Below are 15,901 nucleotides of genomic sequence, written 5' to 3' on the forward strand. Positions count from 1 at the left end.
TCTTCCTGTTAATTTCAGCTTGGAATTTTGATGCCACCAAAAGATCACCCAAAGGAAAGGCCCCTATTATGGCATCCCTTTTGTTAGATCTGGGAGGATGGTTCAGAAACGGAGGCAAGACTCAGATAACAACAACAGCTCTTTATTAGTGACTTCAGATCTGAGCGAAGAATCCCAGCCGCAGCAGCCCCTTATATAGGGCTGGCTGTGGCTAGGCAGCCAACTAAAGTGATTTGAGTTTGCTGCTCTTGGCAGGGCCAATCGCGGCAGCCCATTTACTAGCCAATCGGATCAGTCTGCAGTAACCAATCACGATCTGCTATTCGCGGGCCAATCAGAGTTGCAGGCTTTTGAGCCTGCTAGTCTGGAACACCCCTCCCCTCTCGTTTCCGTTTAAGGGGTGGAGTTATATAGTCTCGCAGGTAGGCAGGTCTTTGCACCTGTCTACCTGACTTTTGCAATTCCAATTGTCCATGTTCAAATTCGGGTTCAGATGGACTGTTTGCTGGATCTAGCAGGAATGGTGAACCGGTGCCATGGTTGGGGCTCTCCTCTGATGCCCCTGGGGTGATTGAGTCCTCAGCTTTGTTGCTACTGCTATGGCTCCCCGGGCTCGCTGAACCTGCTTGGCTGCTGCTTCTTGGTGAAGTGTTCGTCTGCCCAGGTTCAACTACAGCTGGTGAATATTGCAAGCTATGGTGTGGCGATCTCGGTGTTAGTTCTGAATAAACAGGTGTTGGTTCTATTTCCAGGCGCATGGCTTCCCCTCCCCCCTGGTGTCGAGGCTGGGGTCAGGGATGGAAGTTGTGGTCAGTCTGGAGCGTAGCTGGTCAATATGGCATTTCCATGCTCTGCCATCAGTGCTCAGTAGACGGTAGGAGCGGGGACCCGTGACTTGAGTTATTTGAGCAGGAATCCAGAGGGGATCCCCAGAAATTTTTTTTGCAAATACAAGGTCTTCTACCTTAAAGGCGCAATGCTTGCTGCTGGAACCCAGGGGCTTTTCCGGGGTGTAGGCAGGGTGCAAGCGGTCTAGAGGTGATCTGAGTTTCCTGGCCATCAGGAGTTCAGCAGGGCTCTTGTTAGTCGTGCTGTTAGGTGTGATGTGTTGAAGAAGCAGCATTCTAGTGACTTTATCGTGGATATTACCTTGTTCCATTTTCTGTAGGGTTTTCTTTGTGAACTGAACCATTCGTTCAGCCCTACCATTCGCCGCTGGATGAGCCGGCGATGTGAGTGCGTGTCGGATACCCCGTTCAGCTAGATATTGTTCAAAGGCTAAGGCAGTAAATTGGGGCCCATTGTCAGAAACCAGGACATCAGGTAGGCCGTGTGTGGCAAAGAGTCTGTTCAATTTCTTGATGACTGCCTCTGTAGTGGTTGTTTTCATTTTATTGACCTCGAGCCAGTTAGAATATGCATCTACAGTTATTAGGAAAGTGTGGCCTCTAGTAGGTCCCGCAAAGTCAATATGAATGCGTGACCAAGGACCCCTGGGTGTTTCCCATTCTGCTGGTGGAGCTTTTGGAGGGGCTGAGTGGTTTTCCTGGCATCTGTTACAAGAGGCGACCCAGGATTCAATTTGTTTGTCCATACCTGGCCACCAGGCATAGCTTCTTGCCAGCGCTTCCATACGCATGATGCCCGGGTGTCCATCGTGTAGCATTTGCAGGACTTTTTTTTGTAATTTAGTTGGTATGACGACTCGGTCTCCCCATAAAACACACCCTCTTTGTGAGAAAAGTTCTGTCTGTCTGTTTTTGAATGGCTTAAAGGTTTCCTTGGGTTTGTATTCTGGCCATCCCCTCTCCACCCAGCCAAGAACTCATGCCAAACAAGAGTCTCTTTTGGTTTCAAAGGTGATGTCCTGGGCCATTAGTGGAGGTGAGGGAATTGTCTCGATTTGTAGTACTGGGAGCGTGGGAGCTGGGTCTTCCTGTGGCTTGGGTAGTGGCGAGATGCTCAAGGCATCAGCGTGAGGAATAGATTTCCCCGGGCGATATTTTAGTTGATAGTCGTAGGCGGCTAGGAATTCCGACCATCGCGTCATTCTGGGGGAGAGAATGTGTGGGGTAGGTTTGTCACCCGCCAGAATGCCAAGTAATGGCTTATGATCCGTGATAATAGAAAATGGTCTCCCATATACATATTCATGAAACCTTTTAATCGCAGAGACAATAGCAAGGGCTTCCTTATCTAGGTGGCTATAGTTTCTTTCTGTTTTTGACAGAGTTCTTGAAAAAAATGCAATTGGTGCCTCTGAGCTGTTTGGTAGGACGTGGCTCAGGATGGCCCCCACCCCAAATGGTGAGGCATCACAAGTAACAGTCAAGGGGAGTGTCTCGTTATATTGAATTAGCACTGCATCAGAGGTAAGGAGGTCTTTTACTCGCTGGAAGGCATGTTCCTCCCGACGTCCCCAAATCCAGGAGGCCCTTTTATCGAGTAGTCTATGAAGGGGCTCAGCAACAGTCGCCTTCTGGGGTAGGAAAATGTTATAAAAGTTAATAAGTCCCAGGAAGGCTTGGAGGTCAGTTTTGTTTTTAGGTCTTGGGGCATTTTGATAGCTGCCAATTTCTTTTTTGTAGGGTGGATTCCTTGTTTGTCAAGAAGGTAGCCAAGAAACTTCACTCTTTCTGTGCATAGCTGGCACTTTTCCTTCTTAACCTTGAGGCCAGCATCTTTGAACCTTTGTAGGACTGTTCTGAGGCGTTTCTCTAATTGACTTTTTGTTGGGGCTGATATTAGTACATCATCAAAATAGGGCACGACCCCTTTTATGCCTTGTAATAGTCTCTCCATCAGTCTTTGAAAGATGTCTGGGGCTACGCTTACTCCAAACTGGAGCCTGTTGCATTTGAATGCACCACGATGTGTGACTATAGTTTGGACTTCTGCAGTTTCGGAATCAACTGGCAGCTGTTGATACGCTTGGGCCAGATCTAATTTTGCGAATATTCTGCCACCCCCAAGTGAATGCAGGAGATGCTGACCGACTGGTACCGGATAGGCGCTCTGCTGCAGCATGTGATTGAGTGTGGCCTTGTAGTCACCACAGATTCTCAAGGACCCGTCAGGCTTTATGGGGGTGACAATTGGTGTCTCCCATCGGGCGTGGTCAATGGGCTCTAACACGCCTTGTGCAATTAATTTGTCCAGTTGCTCGTCAATTTTGGGTTTGAGAGCAAAGGGAACGTGGCGTGGCTTTAGGCGAATGGGCGCAATGTCGGGGCGAAGATTAAACGAAATAGGGGACCCCTTGTACTTGCCTAAGTTTTCGCTGAACACTTCTCGGAAATCGTGGACGAGGGCTGCCTCCCAGTCATCATCTTCAGTATGATGGATGCCAGCCATTCCGATTCCTAATGGCGCGAACCACTGAAGGCCCAATAGACTTGGTCGGTCTCTGTCTACAATGGTGAGTGGTAGAATTGCATTTTGTCCTTTGAAAGAGACCTGGAAATGGCGGGTACCTGTGACTGGAATCTGGTTGCCTTGATAATCTTTCAATATGAGTCTCTGACTGCTGAGGTCTTGGCGTCAGATGTTGGGAATCAGTTGCTTGAGCATTTTCCAGGATACCATGGATAGTGAGGACCCAGAGTCAACTTCCATGATGCAAGGTTTATTTTCGATGGTGACCTTTACACAGATTTTTTTAGCATCTAGGGATGAAGCGTGGCCAATGGTGATGGTTTGATGAGCCTCTTCTCGTCTGGGTGTGCCATTAAACCTTCGGGGTCTGCTGTACTGGTTCCACTGTTTGCTAGGGCAGTCCCTCTGTGTGGTGGAGTTGCCATCATTCCTTTTCGGGCTGCTCCCTCTCCGTCTGGGGCTGGAATTTCTTTTGTTTCTGCATACTCTCGCAATATGCCCTCGTTTTTCGCAAAAATGACACATGGCGTCTAAGAATCTGCATTCAGATCGAGGATGGTTTTCCCCGCATCCGGCGCATTGGTAGTTGGGTTTACGACTCCACTGGTCCCGTTGCTCACGTTCTGACCGGAGTCTGTGGACTTCTTCCTCCTCGCTGTCTGAGGATGACTCGACATCTTCATGATGGGTGGTTGATGTGTACTTGTCTGAAGGTTTCCCAGCATCGTTGGTGGGTTGGCAGTTGGTTCCGCTGGATCGGCGCATTCGTGCTGCTGATTTACGAGTGGCTTCAGCTGCAGTGGCGTCTGCTATGGAATCTGCAAGCGAGATGTCTCCCTTGGCCATGATCTTGCTCTGGACAGTTGGATCTCTAAGGCCAAGGACGATTTGGTCTCTCATGGCTTCTTCGAGATTGGCGAAGCCACATAAACCGCCCAGGTTCCTCAGGTCTGCCACGAAATCCCCAACGCTCTCACCTTCACGCTGGTCCCTCTGATAGAACTCGTGTCTGCGAATAAGAGTTGGTACTGCTGGGGCGTAATGGTTGCGCAGGATGGGAGTAAAGGTGTCCCAATCCATCGTTTTAATTTCAGCTGGTTTCGCTAATGCTTTAGCCATCTTAAAAATGGCTGGTCCACAATGGGTTAGAAAAATGGCTCGTTTCTTGCTGGGCGTGGCATCTTTGAGGTTGTTGGACTCTAGGAACATTTGAAATCTGTCCATGTATGAGTCCCAATCTTCGCTAGCTGGATCGTATGGGGCGGGTGGTATAGCGTTGCTGGCCATGTTGCCGTTGTTGCGCTCTGTCAGCCATGTGCTCCTTTAGCTAGCTCAATTCCAGTAGACTTCATTGCCTCCACATCCCATCCTCGTCGCCAGTGTTAGATCTGGGAGGATGGTTCAGAAACGGAGGCAAGACTCAGATAACAACAACAGCTCTTTATTAGTGACTTCAGATCTGAGCGAAGAATCCCAGCTGCAGCAGCCCCTTATATAGGGCTGGCTGCAGCTAGGAAGCCAATGAAAGCGATTTGAGTTTGCCGCTCTTGGCAGGGCCAATCGCGGCAGCCCGTTTACTAGCCAATCGGATCAGTCTGCGGTAACCAATCACGATCTGCTATTCGCGGGCCAATCAGAGTTGCAGGCTTTTGAGCCTGCTAGTCCGGAACACCTTTGGCCATGAGTTGTGGCATTTGCTTCTGCCCTGGATTTGTGTTTTCTGAAGATATTTGTGCTATCATGTGGACCAATATTGTGAGTCTGGGGAATGCCTAATGACTGCCTCTCCCCAATTATATATATCTGGCCCACCAGAGCAGGGTGGATCCAACCATCAAGGAACTACATCTGGTGGAACCTAGGAAAAGGCCCTTCTCTGTGATGGTTCCGCCCCTGTGGAATATTCTTTCCCCAAAGATATAATTGGTCCCCATCTTGTTTCTTTTATGCAAGGCCTTGAAGACATGCTTTTGTCAGTGGACCTCTGCCCCCCATCCATAGCTGTTCATGTGGCTTGTTTGATTCTGTTGTCACCAGTGGGGATGAGTGGATATTAAATTGTGAATTTTAACGGTGGGCTTTTAATGTGGACACTTCCTGGAATCACTGTGTGTGAATTGGGAAATTCTATAAATTTGTTTAATTTGTTAAATAATATTAATGCAATAATGATGGGGGATATTATCCTGCAATAGAAACAGCATAATGACACTCACAAAAACAAATGCCAATCGTATCTCTACCTTGCTGAGAGATGATATCATTTCCTTGTTCTGAGGAATTGTGCAAAGTGCTGGGCATTTGACTGGTTTTCAAGAGATATTTTTAATTTTTTGCTGGTCAAGTCTCAAACAGAATCCCAAGCTGTGGTCTTGCCCAAGAGAAGAGAAAGTGCAGTCGAAAGCCAAGAGCAGGAAAATAATACAGAAGCAGGCAAAAGAAAGGTACAGACCTTTTCTCAACAAGCTCTCCTGAGTATTAAATAGACTACAATGAAATGTTAACCATGCAGAATATTTATTTGTACATTCATGAAGGCTTAATAGCTTTTACATTTGCATTATCCTGCAGGCAAGGAGAATGGTGGCAAGAGTTTTACACAGAGACAAACATTTTGACAAGCATGCTGTTAGCTGTAAATCTTGGTTGATTCATGCACAATTTAGTTACTTGTTTGGATTCTAAAGAATCTTTATTGTTGATTATTTTTATGCCAAATAAACAGAGCTTCAAAAAGCAACTTTTCAAGTTAGATTTGAATTTAATTGTGCATGTGTACATGCTTGATTTCTTATATCTGAAAACTGAGCAATAAAACTATATAAATATCTTTTTTTTCAATTTTCACAGTTCTTTTGAACTCTTTCATTTCCTTTTTTGTGTGTGTCTTAAAGTCAGTTTTGACTCCTGGTGATTGCCTAGACAAGTGGCAATATTTATAGAGGTGGTTTGCCTTGCTTTCTTCCTAGTGGTCAGAGAGAGTGATTGGCCTAAAAGCATTCTGCTGATTTCTGTACATAAGGCAGGACTAGAATTTATAGTCTCTTGGTAGTGGTAACTTTAAATATTATTAGATTGGTAACTTTAACTATTATAGCAAACAGACTCTCATGAGCATTATTTATTTGAAAAATCCTTTTATAAAAGCCTCAGTCTTGAGAAGCAGAAAGAGTGATTTGTTTAAATAATGCATGTTCTCAGCAGGGTTGTTCTGAATCATAGTTCAGTCATACACCTAGTTACTATACCAGTTTTGACCTTTCTTTCTTTCTTTCTTTCTTTCTTTCTTTCTTTCTTTCTCTCTCTCTCTCTCTCTCTCTCTCTCTCTCTCTCTCTCTCTCTCTTCCTCCCTCCCTCCCTTCTTTCCTTCCTTCCTTCCTTCCTTCTTTTTTTCAAATATTCTTAAAAAGCATGCTTATATCAAATGGGTTATGTTCACACTTAGATCAGTTGTTCTTAAACTGGGAGCAATTACCACCAAGTAGTAATTTGGGAGTATCCTGGGGCTAATGGAGCAACTTGTATTTGTTTCCTTCTGGGAAATGGCTTAGGATTTTGATCATGTTGTATACTGTATTAGCCAAATTGCAAGCAAACCGACCAAGAATTAGTTATATACTCTACTTTGAGGTCTTGATTTGGTATCATCCAGATCAATGAATGAATTAATAGATTTTGTTCCATTTGCAGTTGTTGCCACACTGTTTCAATTGCATTTAGTAACTTTTACCAATATGGGTCATCTGAATGATTGTTTATCTAACATTCCAAAAATTCACAGACATTGCTTTTCTTGTATTGCACTGAAAACAACCAAGAGGAGAAAATGGAACAGTAAGCAAAATAGTCATGATTTTAGATTTCTCCTACAACCCCACAGTTATGGATTGGGGTTATATTGTCTTCTCAGCATATATAAATAAATACACCAACAAAACAATAGAGTGTAACTCAATAAATCCTTCTCTTACTTGTCTATCAATATATTCTCAAAGTCTCAGACACTGATGTTTACCATCAATCCTACCTGCAGTCTTATATTTTGAAAGTGAGCTGTGGGAATTTAAACTGGAGATTTTGCCCATGCAGAGCCCTGACTTTGGCTAGCATAATATTCCACAAGATCCATTTCCAATCCACCATAATTGATTACATAATATTTCACTAATTTGTTTTGTGCTTCTGGCCTCTTCACAATATCATTTCAGAACTCAATAAATGAAACCACCCTGCTCACTATATAACTGGGAACTTTGCTATTTATTCTAAAAAAAAAGAAAAAAGAAAACTGAATGTCTCAGTTATAATTGTCAAATGGAACTGATCAGTTTTTGGAAAACAAAAGCAATCAGAACACCTTCACCAGGATGATTCATGCTTGCTTTCCCATTCTTTGCACATTCATCTCTGGGTTGTAAGGAACTGCAAAGAATAGTGATCAAAAGTGCTCCCCCTATTACAACTTAAAAAGCAAGGTATTCAAGGGAAACAGAAAAGCAGCATCCTTGTAGACAGAAATAAGCAGATTAAACATTTTAATGTTGATCCATAAAGATGGCCTTGAAGTGACTTCCGGGTTGAGCCCTCCTCACTGACGGACTGTAGATCACGATTGTCTGCGGCTATGGTCCGTGCTCTTTCATTGGAGAGCCCCAATCATTGCGATTAGGGGCTGAAGCTGCCTTGGACGGGTGGTGGAGTAAGGAGAAGCTGCAAGCCAGGTTGAGGGGAGCCGCATCTCCCCTCCTGGGTTGGTCTTTTTCCCCCCCGAAGATGACTGAAGCGGTGGTCTAAAATGGCCACCCTGAAGAGGAGGACTCAGCTGGACTAAGATTTGTGCAGGAGGGAATAAAGAGGTGGATAACATCTGAACTGGGACAATTGGGTGACACAACTAAACAAAAGTACCCCGGGATTAAGGTAACACTGAACTTTTAAGAAAAGAAAAGTGAGCAGTGAAAATACAAAGTGACAGGAAAAAAAATAAGAAACTATTTTTGACAGCTAAGCGGGGCTTCAAACCGGGAAAGGAAGAAGCCGGAACTAAAGATTTAATTAAATCGGACTAAAATATTTTGGCAATAAACAGGCATAAAACAAAGCTGGATTTAAGATTGTCAAATAATAATAACAAAGTTTACAAACTGGAGACTGGATTGTGCTGCAATATTGAGGTTTGAAAAACCCTAAATAAAAAGGTGAAGACTTTGTATAATGGAGAGTGTCACCTTTTGACAAAAACTTGAGCTCAAACAAAAGGGAAAGCATCCTGTTTCTGAATGAACTTGTGTGGATATAACACTAAAGAAATATTGAAACAAAGTAAGAATCTTAGAAAGAGAAAGCAGAACCAGAATAAAGAAAGAAGCAAGGAAAGACTGACTGTGGGATTGATTGTTGTTTTTGGTATAGACCCTGGGCTGGAATAATTGAGAACTTTAGAAAATTGAAAGAAGAAAGAAAGTAAAAGTGGGTTTTTTTGTGGACTTTTGTGGAGTTTAATGATCATAAAATATAAGAGTGTGTAATGATGATATCTCTTCGGGAATTAAAAATGGAACTTAAAAATATGAGAGAATTACTTCAGGAAAGAGGCGAATCACTTTGCTCTGTGTTAGAAAAAAGGGAAATGGCGATTGAAGAACAAGAAGAAAGCTTCAGAGTAGGAGGAGTCGATTCAAGGAGAAGACATCTTAAAAAGACAATTAACACAAAGAACACTACAAAGACGTGGGGAAAGAAGGAAGGCTAAAAAGTTGAGACTTAAGAAGGTAATCAAAAAGGGGAATACCTGTGACGTCAGGAGAGGCAGAAAGATCCAGCAGAAAAGGGGAAAGGAAGATATCAAGAAAGAGAGGGATATAAACTGGAATGAGAAAAGATATGGGGAAAAGAGGGGGAGGAGAAGCAGTGAGAAACAGGTGCATGAAATAAAGAAATACAGAAATAGTAAAATGATGAAAAGAAATAGTTTCTTCAGAGATAATGGTTGATGAATTAAAAAGGGGATTCTGCAGAGTGACAAGGGGTAACAAGAATATATCTGCAATTAAAAATATTTAGAAAATAGGGTAATATAGATCATTAAAGAAGGGATAGATACTGATAACTCTTATTAAAAATTAAGGGGGGAAAATATGTTGCGGAATCCAAATGAAAAGATGTAATGATTATTATTGTAACTTTTTAAAAATAATGGTTTATTGGGAATCAGGATGAGGGAATAAAGGTATATTTTAACCACTGAGGTGTCACACTCAAAGCAGTAAAAGGAGGGGAAACCTATACTAGTTTTTTTTTCTTTATTACTAGATTAACTTGTATAAATCTAGAATCTATAAAAAGAATGTGTGATGGAAAGGGAATATGACAGTTTAAAGAACGACTTATATTAATGAGTTAACATAGACTATTAAAAGGAAGGGGAGACATTGGTAACCTATTATTATTATTATTATTATTATTATTATTATTATTATTATTAGGCAAACATATATTGTTTATCTTTATTTTTAAAATAAATATTAAAGGATTATATTTGAAATAATTGAAATGAAACAAAGATGTTTTGATTGAGATTAATGAAAGAGGCTAGGATTAATTTGTTTGTTTCTCTCCTTACTGAAAATTTGGAATGGAAAAGGTAATAATAGAATTAAGTATGCATATATGAATGTATAACTGCTGCCATATTTGTATGTAAAAGTGATGACCCGGAAATATGTTGTCCACTAAAAAGAGTTTTTTGTTTTTATGTGAAAAACTGAATAAAATTTGTTTAAAAAAAAAAGATGGCCTTCAAGTATTTATCTCCCCTTCAAGTCCTCATTTACCAGCTGCCTCATTGTAATCATTTGAAGTTATGGTGGTGCTGAAAAAATATCTTTATAACCAATGCCCAATTTATAACCTTTGTAGCATCCCGAGTTGTGCAATTGCCATTACAGTTAGTACATGTTGTCCTGTGCAGGATCTGTGTTTTTCTCTTTTTCCCCATTCGCAGAGTGAAGAGATCGGAAAGGAAAGAATCACAAGAGACTAAGCAGCACACAATGGGGAATATGCATCTAAAGCAATGCACTGCTGCTAGTAGCCCTAAGTATCTTCACAAACAGCCTGGTATATTCCCTATTGTGTGCTTGCTTATTCTCTTGTAATCCCTCCCTCCCCAATTAATGTAATCACAAATTAATCCCCTTCTTGCCAATTATTCCAGCATCGAGTTGAGCATTCCAAAGGGCAGGGGAGTGAGTAGAAGGAAAGTACGGTCAAATTTGTGATTTCTCAGTGAACTACTATTTCACTTAGCAATAGAGTTGTTGTTCCCATTTGTAGCTGATAAACAAGAACTACCTGTAATTTATAGATTAAAACCAGAGCATGAAAGGACAGCCTGCTTGAGCAGATAAAAAACCCCTAGGTGCCTTCCTCCCACTTCCTTACTGGCCTGTCCCCTATCATCATAATGACTAAGCTGCCAATCAAAAATAACAGCTAATATTCAAAAGCAGCATTAGACTGGAGGTGGGGGGAAGACAAGATGGCTTCTGGGGAATTCTTCAGCCATACACTGGCAAAGAAGAGGTTGAATAAACAGAACCAAAGTCCTGGAGTTAAAGTAAAGAGGCAAATGAAAGATAGACAGCTCTGATGAGGAGGCACTAGGAAAAGAAGCTGAGAAAACAGGGAAGAGACTGATGTTTATTTCATGAACACTTTTTTACTAGTGGCTAATTAACAAGTGTAGTGTGACTTTAAAATATTATTTGTGCCTATTCACATCACAGCAAATTGAATCAAAGCACCTGATGCATTGTAGGCAAGCTATTTCAGTTTCAAAATGCATTTCAAATCCGATCTCAAATATTATTGAGAGATTTCTGTAGGTGAGTCAAATGTTTCCCTATTGATTTTTGAACATTGCCATTTCTGATCCCAAATATGTGACCATTTATTCCTTAACTTTAAGAAGAAGAAGAAGAATACAAAAAGGCTGTGCTGGCAGATGATGGGACATCTCATTGGAGGATGAATCCACGTATGAATTTATATTGTGACCTGCTGCTAAAATAAAGGCAAGGCCAGAATTGCTATTTGGGTCTCTGTGATGCTTTATTCCTATGTTTGTACTGTCCTTTTTCTATGTATTGTGTAGGTGTGAAAATATTCAATAGAAACTAGAGAACCTACGCATGAAACCATTATGGTGTAGTGCTTAAGAGTAAGAAGCCTTGCTGTGAAAAGATGGCGGGATGGAGGGAGGTTAGAGAATAGCTCCTTTCCTTCCCATCTCCAAAGCGAACCCTGGATAGTTTTGTAAATAACCCCCCCCCCTTTCCCCTTATTCTTATTTTTTCTTATTTTCCCCCCTCCATCTCTTATTTATTGACAAAAGACTCGTTCTCCCAGCATGCCGAACGAACCCAAACCCGCTGTGGGAAACTTTATATCAGACTTTTCCACTTTGGACAACATTGGCCAGAAAGTGGCATGGCGATGGACATTGCCGTGTCCACAGATGCAAGAGAAGGTTCCACATGGCATGGGACGTGTCCAGTGGGAGCATTTCCACGTTTCCAGAGCAGGGAAGGATCGTCTCAAGAGAAAGAAAAAAAAAAATTTGTCCTCTTTTTACACTTTAGCGCAGGAAGCACTTAAGAGCCACTCGCCAAGGCCACATGGCACCATGTCACGTGTCCTTCAGGGACGTGGCACCTTCTCCAGATCTCATTCCTTGGAACGGGCTTGCTCAGCTTCCTTTCTTGAGTTGGGCAGTTTGAAATAAAAATGGGCAGTTTGCCTCACACACACACACACACACACACACACACACACACACACACACACACAAAGTGAGAAGCCTTGAGTTCTATTTCCCATTCAGTGATGGAGTTCAATGGACAAAATTTGTTGCATGGATAAAATAAGAGACAAAGGAAAAAAGAATATGTTCCAGCCTGAGATTTTTGAAAAAAGACTGGGATAATTAATCAATAATATAGTAGCTAACTTCAAGAGATATTTTTGACATTTTGCTTCAGAGGGTAAAAAAACTTGTTACATGCAAATATTGATATGAAAATACTAGCAAATGAAGCTTTTCTCAATTCTGTAGCATTTTGGAATAAAAAAATGCACCAGGTGATTTCTTTTTCTCTAGAGGGCTCTCCAATATCATACAAATCATGATTAAAGAGCGAAAGATAACATCAAGATGAGTGTAAAGAAGCTAAAGCATTAGATACGTCAATGGCCTGGCAAATATCTACCCATATTGGGTTTGTTTTGGAAGCTACATTCTTAATGGAACTGCACCACACTGATTAGACCTACTGTCTAATGACATATCATAAATGGAATAATATTGCATTCTAAGGCATTTGAGTATCACAGTAATTAGTTATAATTAAGTTAAAGTGTTTGTTTTGTTGTTGCTGTTTTTTTAAAAAAAAAGCCTGGAAAGAAATGCTTAGACAATTCTCTGTAACTGAATCCAAGGACTGTACACTATGGAAAAGGCAATTTCAGCTGGGATCAGATAATCATGGATTTCATGAAAGGGAAGATGCAAGACTTTGACCTGGGTTTGTAAAAGGAACCTTTCTCCGCTCTATTTCTCAGTTACTAGCATTATCTTATTTGGTTCCACAAAGATGTATTGAACCTTCAACTCCTGGAAAGTTCCCTAGCGGGTATGAACCATACATGTTAGATGAATAAAATTGTTTCAGTCTAGAGCAGCTGTCAGGGTTCCATGTAATAACCCCAAAGCAATCAAAACTCAGAAACCTAGAGTTTCCTCAAAGCACAATTGTATTTGGGATGTCATATTGGCACAGCTGGTGAAAACCTGACTCTGAAGGACCCAGGGCTTTCCCCACTCAAATCAAAACCCAAAGTTCTTGCCCCCCAGGTCACATGTCCATCTCATGGTCCAATCAGGTCGCAGTCCCAACTCCAGCTAGCTTTGGTCCACACCCTTCCAACACCTGGTAGAGTGTCTTTGGCTACCAAAGGGAAAAAATGTTATTTTGGCTAACATCCCCCCAGCTATCTCTACCTCCCCACTTACATTCCCACAACTCCATCTAGCCTCGCTGTGGCAGCCCTGAAGATGCTCCCAAAATATGGCTTCAGGGCTGATAGCAGCATTCTCCACATACACCAAACGGTCAGGTAGACGGGATGATGACAGCTATAGTTCAATATAAGTAGAGGACTTCAGCTTGGTATGACATCATTGGTGGGAAGCCACAAGATACTACGACATGGCTCTGTTTTTCTTGCCCATTCAGAATTCTCAAACATTTCACAGAAGAGTGAAATCAGAATAATTAATGTGACTCACATGTTAAAAAAGCAATCAAAAACTTAAAACCCCTATCAACTGTTTACTAGTATTGGAATGTTTGTAATTTATTCTTTGGAAAGATAGGCTTGGGTGATAAAAATCGAAGTCTTTCCCAAAGGCAAAATAGCAACTGTTAGCTAGAGGACAACTTCCTAAAATAGGGGCATGGCTTCCATAGATGTGTGGGCCTGAGATATTTCTTGATCTGTATGAAAAGTGTTGGCCTTGTATCTCCTCACTTAAGCAACATCACTTTTATAATGGTGTTTAGTATATGAGCCATCTGGACTAGGTCTGTTATTAGCTTAGAATAATTTAACTGCTTTGCTAATCTCATCCAATTTCATATTTGCTCCAGATTTTCTGCAGTGCATTTTGGAATGGCTGGCATCAGTTTACCAGTGTTAGCGTGCCAACATCAACAGTTTTTAAGTAGTCATGTCACCTTTGAGCCACTTCCTAAAAACCAGGGAAAGGGGATGGTTTGCCTTTCGATACTATCTAATATTAGTGTTGCGAAAGAATACATAATCTGACATTCATTTACCCTTCAGAATTCATACTATTTGCAATGTGTCTCTTCAATTAAAAAAAGTCACAAAAGTTTAAACCTTGGAGAAACTAATGTAAACTTTCCCCCCTTCCATTCATTATGTCCCATTCTTGGAGACCACCTGGGTAAGTCTTTGAAATTTTCTTGGCAAGAGATGATTGGTCATTTTGAATGGCATTAACATGTATGTATTCAAAATGCACATAATTATCTAAATATTTATACAAGCTATTAGAAACTTACTTATCAGCACAAAGAAGACAAATCCTATTTGAGATTGGAAAATAAGAAACAGATATGTCAGAATTTGCAAAACAGCCCATTAATTTATTTGAAATAGAGATATGTTAGATCTTTCCAATTATCTGGAATGTTCAGCATGCACAGACTGCCTTCTCGATCATAAGAGAAACTTTTAAAATATGTAGATGAAATAAACTTAAATCCTAGAAGCTTAATGTAAGTTCTGGTGAGACTGAATATCAAGATGGAATGCCACCAGACACTTATTGCATCTGCTGTTAAGCCTTGTGCATTTGGCCTTAAAGCTCCCTTTTTGTTGTTAATGTCTGCTCATCTCTTCAAACATAAGGAGAAGCAGTAACCTTATTTCTAATTTCAAATTTATTGGCTTGATTTATATCCCATCTTTTCTGTGGAGCACAAGTCAATTTATATAGGGATTTCCCTTCATTCTAACTCTAGAACCAAGTGTTATATGTATTTTGGACTACAGAAGATTCATTCAAACTCCATTTACCTCTACTTACTTTGTATATACTAGGGCTATTAGCATTTTTTGAATTTTGCGAGCATATTATCACAGTCTCACAAGCTGGCTATCAGAATGGAGGGGCCAGACAAACAACATCTGCTTATTTGAACATAAAGAAATGAGGTTGCTTCATTGATTCCCTGACCTCTACCTTCCCAAAGTGTATTATTTAGCTATTATTCAGCTTAATCTTAAAAAACCCTTCTGGATAGGTTAATATACTTGTAAACAAAACATTAGGCTGTAGCCTTTTGTAATTTATTTTCTATGGATGTCTCAAAATTTATGCATGGTCTAGATTTAGACTATAGAAAGCCATTCTTCTTCAAGGCACCATCTTGATTCAGACCATTATAGCAATCTGATGCAAGCCAGTGCCTCAGTTTGGAATTCAAAGGACTATGCCTTCAATAATTTCTTCTGAACTTCAATTGATCTTGAAATGAAAAATGAACAGTGTTGAATCAATTTAACATTTCATTCAGTGGAAAAGGTGATGTGTGCAGGCACAGTGCATACTGCACACAAAGGTTCATTTTGGGGTCTGGATTGAGTTGGACTCTAAGGACCCAGACTTAGTGAATGCTGTCACAAGTAGGCCGTGTTGTGTGCTGTCCACGGTACTGAATATTCTTTGACTTCTTGAGATACAGACTTCACATTGCCTCATTCCATGGGACTATAGAGGAACAATGTGACTAGTCTCTCTGTTTATATCTAAACCAGGATAGTGATCACTGAATTGGTTTATATATCTGATAATATTAAGCAATTTGATATTTCACTTTAATAACATCAAATGATCATGTTTATTTCTATGGTAGAGAAACCTTGAGCTTAGCCAGCT

This window comes from Pseudonaja textilis, chromosome 3 (assembly GCF_049901715.1).
Source record: "Pseudonaja textilis isolate UNSWEBS1 chromosome 3, rPseTex1.2, whole genome shotgun sequence".
Taxonomy (NCBI): Eukaryota; Metazoa; Chordata; class Lepidosauria; order Squamata; family Elapidae; genus Pseudonaja; species Pseudonaja textilis.